Source organism: Acomys minous, assembly GCF_964271855.1.
Source record: "Acomys minous genome assembly, chromosome: 10".
Classification (NCBI taxonomy): domain Eukaryota; kingdom Metazoa; phylum Chordata; class Mammalia; order Rodentia; family Muridae; genus Acomys; species Acomys minous.
The window spans coordinates 86,997,984-87,016,218 of record NC_140491.1 but is presented as its reverse complement, the minus strand read 5'-3'; the positions used below and the strand labels follow the sequence as shown (position 1 = coordinate 87,016,218).

At 41.6% G+C, this 18,235-nt stretch overlaps 1 long non-coding RNA gene across 1 annotated transcript in view; it reads right to left on the bottom strand.

Moving 5' to 3' along the window:
- LOC311607257 overlaps positions 1-18,235 on the bottom strand; it is a 45,089-nt gene that overhangs the window by 10,832 nt on the left and 16,022 nt on the right. Inside the window, exons 3-4 of the long non-coding RNA XR_014782576.1 lie at positions 4,024-4,241; positions 657-799 (exon numbers count right to left, since the gene is read on the bottom strand). This is a non-coding gene — a long non-coding RNA (uncharacterized lncRNA). The remainder of the gene's footprint in view (positions 1-656; positions 800-4,023; positions 4,242-18,235) is intronic.

Here is an 18,235-nt window from a genome sequence, read left to right as displayed (position 1 = left end):
TCCAGCAAGGGATAAGGAATCCAGTGGCAGGCAACAGAGTCAGAGACTGCTCCTACTCCCATTGTTAGGGGACCGACATGTTAACCACATTGCACATCTGTGTAGCAAGCAGTGTAATCCATAATCTTCTAGTCTCATACACACGTTATATACACCCAGACATGTGTATCTGAGCATACATGTACATACATACATATGTGTAGTGTGTCTAGGTCCAACCCACGCATGCTCTTTTGTTTGTCATTTAGCCTCTTTGAGCCCCCATGGGCCCAGGTTAGTAGGTCTTTTTGTGGTGTCCTTGACCCCTCCGGCTCCCTCAGTCCTTCCTCCCACTCTTCCACAAAACTCCCCAAGCTAGGCCTATTGTATGATGGTAATAACATTCAATACTGGAGATAGGCAAACCTAAAATTTGTTCATTGCTTTATGTGTATGTATGTGTACATGGGCGTGCATGTTCATGTGTGTGCAGGTCAAAGGTTGACCCTGAGTATAGTTCCTCAGATGCCAACTGCTTTGATTGGTTTGTGTTTGTGCATCTGTGTGTGCAGGTGCATGACCCCATACTTGTGCGACCATGTGTACATACCTATGTGTTCATGTGTGGAGGCCAGAGGTCACTGTCAGGTGTCTTCCTCTGTCATACTATATCTTACTTTTTTGATGCAGCGGCCAAGGTGAGCTCCTCTGAATCATCCAGAGCACGGATTGATTGCAGCATCACAATTTTCTTCTTCTCATTCACCAATCCACAGAAGCATCCCTGTGTTCTGGCTCGGCAGTTTCAGGACCACTCCCCCTGCAAGGAAGAACTCTTCACTTGGTGTACGTAATACCTCAAAAACCACTGGAGACACAGCAAAGTACTGCACCTCAAAGTCCTTCCTGCACCTCAGAGAAACAGACTTGAATCCTCATCTAGTAGATGTGTGGCCATCAATAACTTAGTTCCTCCCCCACCCCCCACCCCCGCCCACAAGCCTTTGGTTTCCAATAGTACCTAGGTTGTAAGATGTTTTTCTGATAAGAAGAATTAAAATTGTAGTGCTTTATGCAATTTCTGGCATAGAGCGAAAGGACACAACCTTTCTTCACACCTGCTATTTGTCCTATGCACCTAGTGTTGATTACTTTTCTGTTGCTGTTATAAAACATCATGATCAAGTGCATTGTGACAAAAACACTTTACTTTGGCTTATGGTTCCAGAGGGAGCCATGGTAGAAAGAAAGAGAGAGATAACATCTTGGTCATACAGGAAGCCAACAGTGACTGGGAACTACTATAAGGCATAAACTCTCAAAGCCTAATCCCTAGGATGCACTTCCCCTCCAGCAAGGCTTCACATCCTAAAAGGTCCATAAGCTTCACAAAGAGCAGCAGTAACTGGGGATTAGGTCCATGCACTTACGGGGACATTTCTCATTCAAATCACAACATTCCACTTCCTGGCCCCAGTAGGTTCATGGCCATATCATAATAGAAATGTATTTCGCCCAACTTTAAAAGCCCCATAGTCTTAAGCAGTTTCAGTACTGTTTCTTTCTTCTTTCTTTCTTTCTTTCTTTCTTTCTTTTTTTCTTTCTTTTTTTTTTGAAGATGGAGTTTCTCTATGTAGCCTTGCCTGTCTAGGACTCACTTTGTAGACCACGCCAGCCTCAAACCCATAACTATCCACCTGCCTCTGCCTCCTCCAGTGCTGGTTACAGGAAATGGCCAGCTCAGGCTCCATATCCCCCGACTGCTAGGAGTCTTAGGGTCACCCTCATAGATTTCTGGGAGTTTCCACTGCCCTATGTTTCTAGCTCCTCTCACAGAGATGCCTCCCGATTCCAGTTGTCACTCCAAGTATTCTTTCCTTCCACCCTCCACTTACGCTCCTCAGGTGTGCTCCTCCTCAACAGGCGCCATACTGCATTTTTAAATTGATTGCTAGGTTTGTTAATGTCTAGTTTCTTGATCTCTTTGTGTATCTATGGTGTGTGTGTGTCCCTCCTGTTCCCAGCCCACCCCACTCCTATCGATTTCCCTCTCCTAATCCACTCACAATGTCTATTCTATTTCCCCTTCTCAGTGAGATCCACACCCTCCCCCCACTTCTTTGGGTCTGTGGATTATAGCATGGTTATCCTTTACTTTACAGCTAATATCCACTTATAAGTGAGTAAATGCTTTGCTTTCTCTCTGGGTCTGGGTTACCTTGCTCTTTTCTAGTTGCATCCATTTGCCAAAAATGTTCATGATGCTATTTTTTTAATGGCTGAGTAATAGTCCTTGTGTAAATGTACCACGTTTTCTTTATCCATTCTTCAGTTGAGGTTCATCTAGGTCATTTCTGGTTTCTGTCAATTACGAATAAAGCTGCTATAAACATACTTGAGCATGTGTTCTTGTGGGATGTGCCCAGCAGTGGTATAGCTGGGTCTTGAGGTAGATTAATTCCAATTTTCTGAGAAAAGGCCACATTGATTTGCAAAGTGGCTATACAAATTTGCACTTCCACCAGCAATGGAGGAGTGTTCCTCCTTTCTCCATATCCTCTCCAGCATGAGCTGTCATTAGTGTCTTTGATCTTAGCCATTCTGACAGGCGTAAGATTGGATCTCAGAGTTGTTTTGATTTGCATTTCCCAGAAGACTAAAGATGTTGAACCGTTTCTTTAAGTGCTTCTCAGCCACTTGAGATTCCTGTGTTGAGAATTTTCTGTTTAGAACTGTCTTGCTTTGTTTGTTTGTTTGGTTGGTTGGTTGGTTGGTTTGATTTGGGTTTTGTTTTGTTTTTTGTTTTTTTGTTTTTTGTTTTTGTTTGTTTTTTGAGACATGGTTTCTCTATGTAGCCTTGGCTATGCTAGACTAGCATTGTAGATCAGGCTTACAGAGATCTGCCTGCCTCTGCCTCCCGAGTGCTGATTACAGGTGTGCTCCTCCTCAACAGGCTCCATACTGCATTTTAAAATTGATTGCTAGATTTGTTGATGTCTAGTTTCTTGATTTCTTTGTGTATGTATGTGGTGTGTGTGTGTGTGTGTGTGTGTGTGTGTGTGTGTGTGTGTGTGTCTGCATTTTTGAGAAAAGTTTTCTCTGTATAGCCTTAGCTGTCCTGGAATTCACTCTGTAGATCAGGCTGGCCTCAAACTCAGAGATATTCTTGCCTCTGCCTCCCAAAGGCTGTGATTAAAGGCATGTGCCACCACACCCCATCTTGTTTCTTGAGTTCTTTATATAGATTAGATATCAGCCCTCCATCAGATGTGGGGTTGGTGAAGATCTTTTCCCATTTCTGTAGTCTGCTGACTTGTCCAATGCATTCATGACTCTTCCCCAATTTCTCTTTTATTAGATTCAGTGTTTTTGGTTTTATGTTGAAGTTTCTTTGATCCACTTGGACTCAAGTTTTGTGCAGGGTGATAGATATGGATCTATTTGCACTCTGCAAGGCAACATCCAGTTAGACTAGCACCATTTGTTGAAGTTGCTTTCTTTTTTTCACCGACTGTATATTTCTGGCTTTTCTTTCAAAAATTGGGTGTCCATAGGTATGAGGATTTACCTCTGGGTCTTTCTTAATCAATCTGTCTGTTTCTATGCAAACACCATGCAGTTTTTATTACTATTGCTCTATGGTACATTTTGAAATTAGGTCTACTGGTAGCTCTGGAAGTTCTTTTATTGTACAGGGTTGTTTTAGTTATCTTGGGGTTTTTGTTTTACCATATGAAGTCGAGTATTGTTCTTTCAAGGTCTGTAAGAATTGTGTTGGAATTTTGATGAGAAATATGTTGATTCTGTAGATTGCTCAGCACTGTTCCTAAGTCCAAAGTATCTGCTGAGATTCAAAGCAATTGCTTTGCCTTGACCTCCTTACAATCAAGAAGGAAATTACATTATTTCTAACATACAATGGCACAGCAGACACCTCTGTATTCCAAAAGAGAAAACTTGGGGAATAGTGAGGAAATATTAAAATAAAACAAAATCAGAATTCAGCAGAGCAAACAACAAATCCCAATTCTTTATGTACAGCACCTGGGACATTAGATTTAATGGACTTAGAGCATTCCACTCCTCCAGCGCTGCTGCCTGCAGCTCACAGATCTCTCATTGGCTGATTCCACACTCTGCATAAAACTCTCATTAGCAGATGTCTCACAGCTCTGGCACCTCCAACATTTGTCATCAATTCTTCATTTTCGTGCAAGAGTCGCTCACAGCACAGGTTGCCTGGCTCCAGTGTCTCCCTGAAACTGCAGAGGAAGAATCTATGACCTTCTCAATCTCCAATGGTTTCATTCCCACAAAGCTAGTACTGTGTAAAAGCCCCCACTAAGTCTAGCTGCCAACTAGAGATGGGTAACCACACACTCCCGAATCACATTTGCAATAGCTTTTGTATGTTCAAGTAATTTCTTTCTAAAAACAAGCAACCCTTTAAGCTTTCTTCATTCACAAGTTGGAAGCTTATTTAGGTGGGATTTTTCCCTAATCCCGTTGTTCTTGGGGAAAGCAGGTGGCCTCACCTTAATGGTCCTGATCTCATTAATGATTACAACTGCTTTTCCAGCAGATGAATGCTCTGTAACACTAAGCTTCCTAGTGTTCTTTTTCTCTCTAAACCACACATTTTGTTTCTCTTTTCACCCCATTTTCTCTTTCTTTTATTATACAGCTGAATAAATGCAACCAGTAACAACTATCGCACACGTTCAACACTGTTGTCTTGAAATTCCCTCTGGCAAGGAAATTTGTTCACTATTTTCATATTGTAACCTCAGCAAGTTCTCAGAACACAGGCAGAAAAAAAAAAGATAGCTACTTCTCCAAATAGCACATGAACAGACTCTAGCTCAGTTGCTGGTGAATTTTTTGCTCCCCCTTATTCCTCAGGATCTAGGCCTCTCTCTCCATACTGCTGGGACTCCTGCTAGGATGTCCCATTCAGTTGTGCTTAGAGCATTCAATCACATTTCAACGTCTTCCACATCCTCCAGAAAACATCATGGTCAGGCTCTTCCCAGTGATAACCCATTCTCTGGTACCAATGCCTGTATTAGTTGCTTTGCGTTGCTGTAATAAAATATCATGTCCAAAAGCAACTATTCAAGAAATAGTTTATCTTTGTTTATGGTTCCAAGGAGAGTCCACTCATTAATGGTGGAAAGTCATGGCAGCAAGCAGCCAAAACAGGAACTCTGAGAGATCACATCTTCATCACACAGAGAGCCCAGAGACAGTGAACTAGAAGTAGTGTGTGGCTATGAATCATGCCCCTAGTGACATGCTTCCCCTAGCAAGAATACACGCACTGAATGTTTCGTGACATCCTCTAGCAGTGTCACCAACTGGAGACCAAGTGTTCAGGTGCATGTACCCTGGTGAACATTTCTCCTGTAAGTCATTACATCCCCTCTCATCTTTAAGTACGCTGCCCAGTTGATTAAGTAAGCAGCCTTGTGATTGCTCATTGTTTTAGTTTGAACATCAGCACAAGCATGTTATTTAAGATCTGATGTCAGGAAATGCACATCAATAGATACGAAAGGCTAGAACAGGCAGAAATCCAGCATAGCATTTGTCAATAAGCACCAATCAGTCTTGATACCTGAAGCCCAATCTTACTGGGTAGCTCTAAATGTTGAAGCCATCCTACAGAGGACCAAAGTCCACATTTGTGCCTTCAGGGTTGCACTCAGGGGTATCATCTCCCTTGTCCCTACAACCCTGTCCTGCATGTTTGCAGAGCATGTCCCATTAGCCAAAGAGAATAGTCAGGCAGAAGAGCCGAATGTGTAGAAACTAGCCATGCACTAAAAAGTCGTGTGTTACGAGATGTGAGAGGACCTTCGAATTTCCAACCTTCTTGCTTATGCTACCATAACTGCGACTCTGGTTTTTAATCTTTTCAGAAACCCGTTTGGGCGTTTCCCCTCGTCCAGTGTTCTACTTGTGATATTTTCAAGGTTGGAATTTGTCTGGCTCTTTTGGCATTATACACGACAATCTGCCTTGGTTTCTGCCATTTATAATGTAAGCTTGAACTTTTGAGTACAAGATTAACTATTTATCATTTTCCTATTACAGAACTTTGCCCATAGTTAGTGCTCAATTAATATTGGTTGGATTAAATTGTTCTTTAAATAGAAAGTGATTGGGCACAAAATGCACTTATCTTCTCCACAGTGCAGTTTTTATATACCTCCTGTCTCTTGGAAACTATTTGACAAATCATCTCTTTGCCTTCTTTAATGTGTTTTGGTTTTATACAACCTTTAAGTGCTTTAGAGTTCCAAAAGACAAATATATCTTCATGTAATTTAAATGGCAATCAGTGTCTCTTTCTTCCATATGAATATACAGAAAGCTGATGGTCACAGCAGGTAACTGATGAGGCTAATCTTTCAATGTCCTGATAATTCTCTGCCTGATTGTGTCTAGTGTGGGAGGATGCGTGATCACAGAAACAGCTGGCAACTTGATCAGAACCAGAATAGATTATTGATTGTCCTCAAGCGAACTGCATGTTTGTAGATGATGGTCTGATATCTCAAGAGAACCCATCAGAAAGAAATCAATACAGAGATTTCAGAATCTTGTAAATGAGAGCTGAAGGAAGGTTCTATAAAACGCAAACCTAGGATTACTTAGTGCAGGGATGATATTATACTTCATAGTCTGCTACTCTGACCAAAAGTATGCAGAAAGGCCAACAGATCCCAATCTGTGACTCTGAGTTTGATTAATTTGCCTTTCATGTTTCAATAAAGATTTCTAAACAGCAAGACTTATTTTTTTTAATAATGTTAACAAAAATATTCAATTAGGTGTTGTTTCCATTAAGTACAGAAAAATAAGCAGATGGCATGAACTTTATAGTGATTAAGGGCTATTAATTTTCCTACCAATGATTAGTGATAAATGAAAAATGTACATGCGTTGTAATTTTATCTTTATATTATAGTTTGGATCGTGGACAATTGCACAATGAGGTCATTCTAGTCTGTGTGCTCAGTAGACATGCCCTCCTTAGTCTTGGCCTCTCCCATCTGTTATGTTCTCCCTTCATTTAATTTGAGTATGTTCATAAGAAAGGCCTCTACTCTTTCCTATATATCTTGCTAACTGGTTTGTAATACCTACTAGTGGAATTGGTAATGAGATGTTCAATTTTGATTGGAGCCCTGTGATGACACATCGGAGTTCAGGAACACGGTGTGTGTTTACAACTCAGCCTTTCTCTACTGCAGTTCACCTGCAGGACCCAGTTACTAAGGATGTTGCACAACTATTCAGACTGAAAAGCAAATAGATTTATGTACTGGTGCCAGGGACTAAAAATCCAGAAATATCATCAGGTTCTCTCTGTCAGAACCAATACACTTCCAGATATTTCCATCAGTGGGAACCTCTTTCCCAGGATGGTCATGGAGAACTCATACAATCTACACATTGCCACAAAGTCAGTGTTTTTCTAAATGTGAACTACATTTCGAACATCTCTATTGCCACAATCAGTCTCTTACTTTACACTTTTTCCACACCTAAAGCAAACCCCAGCACACCATCTCTCCAAATATATAAAGCTCTTGCAATCACATTTTTGTCCAAGAGCTTAAGATCACCCTTGACTTGCTCACTACACCTTGTCTTTCAAATGGTAGGCTTCTTGTCTCTCTATAGGCTCCTAATCTCAGTTACCCTATACCTTTAGAAAGCACTAATGTGCTCACACTCACTATTGATCTCACTGCTTGTCATTTCTCACTCTCATTCTTTACTCTGGCTCCATTATCCACCCATGTTTAGAGACCCTTTCTCTACTTATCTTGGAGATAACACAGTTTCTGAAGTCTAATTGTTCATCGCATTGATGTTTTTCTTCAAATGAAGCTTGTCCTCACGTACAGTTGCACTTTGGCTTTTCTTTACCTCTTGGCATCTTACTCCAGTTTAGGTGATGGGTGATGGACATTGTGGACCTGATCATCTCCTCTTGCAGGAGAAGGAAAAGGATTGATGAGTTCACCAAAAGCTCTCCCTCCACTATGAAAACCTTCCCAAGTGTGCACTTGGTGGCGGTCTCTCCAGGTGTGCACTTGGTGCAGGTGAAGGGTTGTTTCTTGATTGTTTGATTGTTTTCACACTGTTTGGTTTACTCTCTCTATGGTTTAGTCTGTCTTTTAGAACACAGCTTCTCAGGTGTCCTTTTAAAATCCCATTAAAAACAAGAAATGCATTTGTCAAGAAAGAACATTTTTCTCTGCTCTCTTAATTTCACTGTAAAAATACAAATTGACTTAATAATAGACAAACTAACATAAAACACACCCATTTTATTAATATCATCTTGACAGTAAAGAAGTGAAATTCCAAGAGTCATTAGATTCATCACCTTATGTTCCTTTTAACATAGGAAAGCGAGCTGGGCTTCAAAAACTGATCAATTAAACACTGTGGTGAAGTGACTAGCAAATATGTGGGCAATCCTTGAAAAACAAAGATTCTTGTTTGTTTATACACAATTATCTTGATTTTGACTCCTTTTTTTCCATCATGGTAGAGAGACATTCTTTTCTCTTTTAATAGAAGATCAGGAAAAGCTCTTTCTCCAAAGAAAATTCATACCTAATTGTTTAGAAGGAAAAGTGAAAGCCAAAGAACTCTTCCTGCATCCGCTGGTTTTCAATTGCCTTCAGCTCAAAATAATTCTTAGTTCAAAGTGCCCTTCACTTTCAGTGTATATCTTGTTTGGGGCTATTGCAGAAGCTATTTAAATATAGTGAATATAACTGCCTCCTAAGGAAGTCCTGGAATGTCTGGGACTTAGAATAATGGAACCACAGTATGATTTTACAACCTTGATCTTTATAGTTGAATGTATTCAGAGACAAGTAGGAAAATATAATTCAATAAATGTCCAATAAAATATCAAGTTAACATACCAGTTAATGTTATCTTTGGACATTACTAAAATGCATGCATATAAATTTCCCTATCATGTTTGATGATGAAAAATATTCTACTAAAGAAAATACTCTGGCCAAGCAAGGCACACCACTGGGGAATATCCTTTTGAGTGACTGAAGTTTTCTATGTAGTTAGACAGAGAACAGGTCTCATAGAGCCCTGAGCAGCGGTGCACAGGGCTGTGTTTTATTTCACCTGAGATGGAAGGCACTGGATGCTTTCCAGCAGGAGAGACTCATATCTGATCTAGACTTTTAAAAGTTCCCTCTCGGCTGTTAGATGGAGAAGGGATGACAGAAGGAAAAGAATGGTAGCTATTAAGAGTCTAGTCTAGACCAAAAAAAAAAAAAAAAAAAAAAAAGGTGAATTTTCCAACAGAGCTGGTGCCACTTAGGAACTGAGAGCAAAGCCCTGTGGATCCACAGCCACGTGTGGCAGACGGACATGAAGGGCACCTATCACCTATCCTGGAATGGATCTGAAATCAGGCTTTACTTATTAATTTTCTCTAACTGTCTACAGTTTTGCCTCCACAAGGCATGCTCTCACTCATCTCTCCCTACACCAATTCCACAACACACACACCTAATGGGAGTCATCTTCTCTCTCTTCAGCAATACCAATCCCTACAACTCAGGGGGTGGGAGTGTCCTATTGAAACAACAGCCACAAAAGCTTTTCATGCCAATATAGGTGCCCTTATATGTCATTTTTATGTGATAAGGACTAGGGGTATCTTCTATTTTAAAATCAGATCTCTAAACCCAGTTGCAAAGAAACAACTAGTATTACACAGATGATTTTTTGTTCACCTTGTTTTTTCTCTGGAGGCAGAAAACAAATACTAAAAACAGGCAGGTTTTATTTGCCATTCCAGGAGCATGTGCAAATTTCTTCCTGTTGAGGACCAGCATAGTTCTTGATTCTAGAACAGTTGAGCCTCTAGATGTCCAGTGGTCTCAATACTTAGAACAAAGCACCAGATTGGAAGGTTAATTTCCTAGGCGAGTGAGGAAGCAATCCCTTAGCCTATGAGAAGTAGAGCATCCAGATGGAAACAAATTTCAGAGTCAAAAACCCACCACTGGCTTACATATGATTTGAGACTTTGTAAAAAATAAAGTACCTTCCCCCAAATGTAGACCTGCTTGTGGTACAGAGTGGATGCTTTTGAGATGATTTGCCTGGGCCTCCTACACTCCAAAAAGAGCTGTTTATCACATATAGTCTAATTTAAAATTTTAAGTTCATTTTTAAAGTCACACACAATCGAGCTTTTAAATTATCTTCCAAATTTGACAGAAATGTGTAGACTTCAACAGATGAGCAACTGCAAAAACAACTGCACCCTTTTGTAAATGACCCTTTGCTGATGGAATACTGGTCCAAGGGCCCTAAGGACCCAGACATTTCCAGGTTCCTTTGCATCTTAACAGCATCCTAACAGTGGTCAGAACAATGACATGATTGCAGTGCCCAACACCAAACTGGTACTACTCCCTTGGTTACAAATCAGCTTGCATCGTCTTGCTTCATTGTCTATGGATATTGCCTTTTAAATCGCCTATTGTAAAAGGTATATTAAGAGAAGTTTTCCAAAGGCAGATGCTGAGAAGACCCAAGTCTGGTGAATTATCTTACCTTTGTTTACTTCTGTAGGGTGGAATAGTCCCCCTGACTCTGAGGAGGGTAGATGGGCATTCTATGGGTCATCTTCCTCCACAAGCAGAAAGGAAATGGGGGAAAGTAAAGAGTTTTGTTTTAGTTTGGTTTGGTTTGGTTTGGTTTCGGATTTGTTGGCAGAGGAGCCTGGTTCACAGCCCTTTAGGGCAAGAACCTTAATGAAACTCTCTGCATAACCACAATTACGACCCCACCAGTGAAGCTGATGTTTAACAATACCCTATGATGCCAAACACGGTCCAAGGTGTGAGACTATCTTTTATTTCCCCGATGTCATTGTTGTCTCAGAAGCTTACTGCCAAATAAGCTCACCCTTTCCAGCTCTTTCTGAACTCTGCCTGGATGGTTCAGCTCAGCTGTTTTGGCTTAAACTCCCCTCTAACCTGATTGATTCAACCTGGTTTCTCTCAGCTTCTGACTGAATTGCTCTGCTTGGAAAAACTAACTCTAGCAATTTGTTCTAATCTTCTGGCTCCTTCTCATTCTCTGGCTCCTTCTGTCTCTACCTGTGTGTCTAGCTTGTTCTCTGTCTTCAACCTGTCTCTGAAAAACTGTCCTGGTAAAACTGCCTCCTCTCTCTCTTCCTCTGTGCTGCTCTCTCTTTCTTAAGTCCCCTCTTTTCTCCTGAGACTAGGGCATATTTTACTCTGTCAAATCTTTCTCTGATTTGTCACTTTGTCTGTCTCTCAGTTAGACATCACTTTCAAACATGGCTGCTTCCTTCTACCAACTAGCCTTAAATAAATTGTTTGGGATTACAGGTGTGTACTAATGGTGTGTCTTGTTCTAGCCAGAAGGATTAAAGGTGTGTTATTCCAGCTGGATCTCACAGACCAAGTAGGCCTTTGGATGCGATCCCTTGCTGGAGCAGCCATGTCGCTGGATTAAAATTCCTCTACACCAAGCCATCTTTCTTATCTCTTGATGGAGCCTGTGTTTCTGAAGCTGGAGCATCTCTATTGGAGTGACCACTTGCCACACTGTGCTCTGATTGTCTTCATAAGCATGGTTTATGTTACCTAGGTGTTTGCTAGTTTATATTTCTTTGTTTCCTTTTAGAGCTGGGAGCGAACTGGACAGCATGACTTTAAACCAGCTTCACAGAGGCTCACCCATACATACTAAGTATCCCAATGCCACCTAGCTCAAATGACTCAAGTCCCAGCAATGGGCCATTATTTATTTTTTGCCTCTCTGGTTTATTCTGCTTTCTTTTTCAGCCCCTGTGTGCCAGACTCACATCTAAGATGGGTATATTTAACCTTGGGGCTAAGACAGAAGACACTGGAAGAGAAGCAGACTTCACTAGCCTCTTTCCCATTTCTTTCAGCTTCTATTAAAAGAAATTAAAAAATTTCTTGCCAGAACTAGGTACTGTGATTTTTAGGATCCAGCTGAGGTAAATTACTTGAATTGTTCATCAATTTTGATATTGTGACATGAAAATAAAAGCATTTTGTGAAAGTGTGCATTGGTCTGATGAATAAATAAATAAGAATGAGAAGTTTACATTTCTTATGCCCAGCAATTCTTTTAGCTATTATATTTAGATTCACATTTTAAATAAACATATTTATTTAAATGATACCCTATAATTTCAAGATACTGGGAATATTAATGGGGTACAAGGAACATTTCTGAAAGAGAGAAATGTGCAGGAATTATGTCACCTAAAACAGGAATAAGCAGAGAGGGAGGGGGGTCAAGCTAGAGGAGATGACAATGTCTGAATAAAAAGGGATGGCTTAAAGGCAACACCAGTAACAACCTGCTCCATTGTAATAGCTTACTGTGTTTTCCAGCCTCATTTTTATCATCTTTATGTTTATATTGTTATAATAAGTATACATCCCTTCCTTAAGTATACTTTTTATGCTTCTTAGAGACTATTCAAGGTTTCTTTAGGGTTTTGCTTTCCATATATATTTTTTACCAGTTATATAATATATATGATATATATATGGGAGCAATGTGTCTGTTATTTAACAATCATTGTTACTTAGTCACACAGTGAGGAACAGAAATGCTGTCACTGCTGTAGCAAGTCTGTCCTTGGAGGAATCTGTTTTCTTCTTCTTTGTCCCTCCCAGTTATTTAGAATGAAACAGTTTTGATACCAGGATGAAATGTAAACCACAAACTTCTTTCAGCTCTGTAACAATTACAGAGAGCCCCTTCTCTGAGCTGCATGTCTATATGCTTGCATCCATCTTAATTAGTGTGGTGTGTAATCTGCCTAGATGAGAATATTTTCTAACATTCTAATAGGTGAATTACACAAGCATATTTATCATCTGTTGGCCCTCTCATAGAGTTATTTCATCTATCCTTTTCTAAAACATTGTAAAAGTAGGTATCATTGTTCTCAAGAATAGAAAATTTGAAGTTTGGGAAAGTGAGGTAAATAGCCCAAAATATTAATAAAATTAAGTTCTCACTGGAAGTTTAGTTTCAAATAAGATTATCCTTTGCATGCATTGTTTTACTTAGGGTTTCTATTGTGGCAATCAAAGACCATGCCCAAAAGCATCTTGGGGAGAAAAGGACTTATTTCCTTTACTATCCAATTAACAATGTATCACTAAGGGAATTCAGGGCAGGAACGCAGAGGCAGAACCCACAGTAAAGGCCATGGAGGAAGTTGCTTACTGGCTTCCTCCTCATGGGTCGCTAAAGATGTTCTTTTACAGAACCAAGGACCAGCCCATCATGATGGTGGCACTGTCTATCATGGGCTGGTCCGTCTCACATCAATCAAGAAAGTGCAGCACAGGCATGCCCACAGGCCAGTCTGCTAGAAGCGTTTTCCTAATCTAGGTTCCCTCTTTCAAAATGACTCTAGCTTGTGTCAAGTTGACATAAAAGTAGCCAGCAAAATTGACTTATTAACTTGATACACAAACACATCACTATTCAATTAGAACCTGACCTTTCTCATTTGTCCCCAATATAACATGTTCATATTAATACCACAATATAACATAGCATACATATAAATTTAAAAGTCCCACAGTCTTTAAAAATTCAGTCTCTTTAAAACATCCGAACTTTTTTTTAACATTCGAAGCCTCCCTAGAATACCCAGAGTATTGCTAAGATATCCAGAGTCTCTCTAAAACCCCACCATCTCTTAACTATGGGCTCCTGTAAAATGGAAACTAATTTATATACTTTCTTATTCCAAGAGGGAATAATCAAGACATAGTCACAATCAAGGCAAAGCAAAGCAAAACCAGGGTCCGGCAGTGAAAAGAGCTCAGGGCTTCACGTCTCTGACCCACTCACAATCCTCTGGACCCCAAAGGGCTTCGGTAGTGGCGCTTCTCTGATTCTTCCATTTGAGGCACACACGGATCATCTGCTGGGATCAGATCAGATCCATTCCATGCATGCTGCTGCGCCTGGCGGTACCTGTGACCCTGGCATCGGCGATACCAGCATCTCCCACATGCTCGTGTCTCCACTGCAACTGAGATACGCCTTCATCTATGGGTGAGTCCCCTCCCTGGGGCTTCTCATCCTATCACATGGTGCCAAGCCTCCCCTTTTCTCTATGGTACCTTCAATCCTGAAGCCTTTACGTAGCTGAGGCTGCCCGTTCACTAACAGCTTTTCCTAGTACTGAACCTCAGTCACTCTCCATGACCCCCTCACGCCTTCCAAGCCAGGAACACCTTCCACATCCCCAAGTTTGGCTGCCTGCTGGCTCATGGTGCAGTCTTGGCTCTCTCTTACTCACAGCCTCTGTGTGCGGACCTTGAGGAGATGCACCCACATTTGCAGTACTCAGTTGTGTGGGTCTCTTATAAAACATAGCGGATTCTTCGGCCCCAGATGACCAGCATCAACAGTCTCAGCAAAACAACGTTTGTATTTAAGTTGTTCATAAATTCAAAAGATAAAGTCTTTGAGAGACCCTCCGACACCCCTCTGAAACTTCACAAGCAAGGCCTCCTTCATCTGTGTTGCTCGCTCAATATTAGCTTTCTAAATTCCCACAATAGCTAATTAAGCTCCAAATACCCAATGGCTCTTCCAACCCAAAGTTTCAAATCCTTCTACCATCCTCCTCAAAATACATTGTCATCTCTGTCACATCCTGGTACCAATTTCTATATTAGTAAGGATTTCTATTGCTGTAGTGAAAATGCCATGACCAAAACCAACTGGGAGAGAAAGGGTTTATTTCCCCTATATTTCCAGGTAACAGTGACTTCCATTATTGAGGGAACTCAGGACTGTACCTAGAGGCAAAACCCAAAGCAGAGGCCATGGAAGAGCACTGCTTACTGGCTTGCTCCTTGTGGCTTGCTTAGCTTTCTTTCTTATATAACCCTGGACCATCAGCCCAGGGGTTATACTGGCCACAGGGAGCTGGGCCCTCTTACATCAATCATCAAAGAAAGTGCAACAGAGACTTGCCACATAGGCCAATCTGGTAGGAACATGACTTCAATGGAGGTTCCTTCTTTCAAAATGACTCTAGCTAGTGTCATGTTGGCATAGAAACTAGGCAGCACACCTATCTGTCCATACGATTGAAACTATTCCATCATTCTTGGTTCCATGTTTGGGATGCAAGAAGCTGGAAAGGCTAGCGGACTGCATCACACAGGAGTGACATCACAGATGTGTATATCACACACTGTTTAAGGGTTTGTAACAAAATTGTGCTCAGCGTGATTTGGGATTCATACGGCAAAACATATCTAATTCTGGCGTGCCTTAATTAGAATGGAGTTTTCCCGTAGGATGGCAACGGATGTTCTGCCAATTTGAGGAACCCTTAAGAAGCCCGACACAGGGAATGCTCTAGATCACACGAGTTTCTCCATCCTCCCAAACCGACCACACCAAGTGGCAAAACCACTTATTTGTGTACCTCTTTCTCTTTCATCTTTTATTAATAGATTCAAGAAGTGGAACAACTTGACAGAGAGAGGTGCAACTGGACACTCAAGGGTAGAGAGGAGTAGCCTACTGTGAGTGGCCAGCCCCACCACCTGGGGCCGTGGTGTGGTCCCAGCCTGAGCTGCCACTGAGGGCCATGTTGGGGTCTGTGACTACACTGCGGCAGTGGCCAGTGACAATGTCTGTGGTTAATATTACTACCAGAGAATGTGAGGGTGTCCCTGGTCTGCCCAGCGTTTGGGGACCACGTGGATGTCCAAGGGCTGTGCAGAACTGGCCCTGCCCCTTACTGGTGCACTGCTCTGGAGGGTCGGTCCCACCTATGACAGAACTTGGGAGAATGGGACCCTGCACCTCACCCATAAAACACAGTGGGGCTGGCTCTGGTGGCAAGGATGTGGATGAACCAGCCCTGAGGTCATGAGTATAGGAGAGCTTACTCTGTCGTTCATCTTCCGTGTGGTGTCATGGCACAGAGGTGATGCCCTCTACCCACCTCCCTTGACTCCCATCACCTGTGGAAGTCAGTAAATCTAGCCCTGGGGTCATGAGAGCAGGCGATTTAGCCCTGCCCCTTGCCAAGTGCAATACTTGAGGGGGGGAGGGCGCTTATTGCCTTGACGAGGCAGCACAATGGAGCCGGCTCTAGAGGCATAGGTGGGGATAAGCCAGCTCTGAGAGCATGACCCTGCCTCCTGCTGATGGTGACATTTGGGTGGCTTAGCTGGAACAGTGCTAGAGAGCTAGCTCTGGTGGTGGGCCTGACCAGCTCAGCTACCAGACAGGGCCAAATCCAGGGCTCTGAATTTGCCTAGCCCAAAATCTATATCATCTACAAATGGTTGGGATGCCTGAAAGCACCAGCCCTGCTGATTCAAAGGTGAAGGATCTCCATGACACAGGGCAACAACAGGATGACCAGGAGGAGGTCTGGTGAGGATCCAATATTGATAGTGTCAGAGAAAAAAAAAATCTCTAGGCAGACCAATGACTCATGGCAGTAAACATTTGCAAATGAAGACATATAGATAGAGGGATATGCTGTGGGACACCCTGTGACATACGATGAGATGTTTTCTATGCTCTGTTTTGGTGTGTGTGTGTATGTGTGTGTGTGTGTGTGTGTTTATTTGGGGGGAGGTTACAAGGTGAAGGGCAGATATGAGGGGACGAAGAGATGAGCAGGATTGGGGGTGCATGATGTGAAACTCACGAAGAATCAATAAAAAGACAGAAACATTGAAGAAGCTGAGCCAGCTTCCTGTCCCTATACACAGGGACAGATGTCTTTGGTCATCATGACTGATGAGCACTCCTGAGACATAGAACACTAGATACCAATGTCCTGTAGTATGGCTAACACTCTGCATAAGCACAACTGTGCTTAGCATCACTAGGCCCAGTGGGAGAGCTATGGGCTGTGTGGACTTTGCTCCTTTCTTTCTTTACCCATCTTCTCTTCTCAACAGCACTCCACACAACACCACCACTGCCACCAGTTCATTCTAGCTGCAGCCTTGAACAGGAAAAGAGCAAATGAGGTAACAAATCACACCAAAAACACAGCCTGCTGTGCTCAGTCCCACGTCCTCCTTGTATAGGTTGTCAGGGTTTCTTGGCACATGAAGAAGGCTGTTTTCCATCCAACCTGTAGTGTCTGGCAGATACCCAGAAAGCCACTGCTCGAAAATGTCAGCCTTTGGGCTTGACTTTTGCTGCCAAAACCCAGCAGTTGTTGAAGTCTGATACATATTGTTGGTCGATCACAAAGGTTCTTCCTTTTTACACAATATGGAAAACATTTGTTCTGCTAAAGCCATACCTATACGCAGCATGGGAGTTGACAGGATTCCATTTGCTTCTCACAGGTGGAGTGTTAGCCTCTGTAAATGACATTCTTAAGTAATGGCTTTACCATGGGAGATCCGGCATTGCTCCAGATCTCTCTCTCTCTCTCTCTCTCTCTCTCTCTCTCTCTCTCTCTCTCTCTCTCTCTCCCTCTCTCTCATGAAACAACACCAGGGAGTCAATGCTAGCTAGTCTTGCTACATTTGAGATGGAGACAATTAAATTGAAGTGACACGATGGCAATTGGGTATATGCAGTTTAGATTCCAGAGATGGAGGCAAATATTTAAAGAGAAAGTTAGTTCTAAGTCTAGCAACTGGTAAAGATAACTAGAAAGAACATACAGATAAGAAAGAAGGCATCTTAGGATGGGGTAACTCTAATACTTAGAGCTTCTGAGTATGAAACAATTAGGTTCTGAGTCCAGTAAATATTAGGAATAGGTAGTCTACCTGGGTATGTTATCAAAGTACATAGCTGGAATGCTAAGTTTACTAACCTCATTTTTTCTGAAAACACAACAAATGTGAGTGTTCAAGTAATAAGATATTATATAAATTTGTTTGTCCCTTTCTCTTTGTTTATATTCTTTACACTAAACAGGTAACAATTTTATGGTAAGAAGAACACAATAAGTAGTTGACACAGTGTACTCTGTACACAATACATCTAATTCAGTATCTTTACATGATAAACACACACACACACAATCCATCACCTTAGGATGTGAAATTACTATGGGAAAGTATTTCTTTTATTAACCAAAGAATGACGCCTACAAGCTAATTTTAATTTTTAAGAATACCTAGTGTTATAATATATGGTAGATATGCCA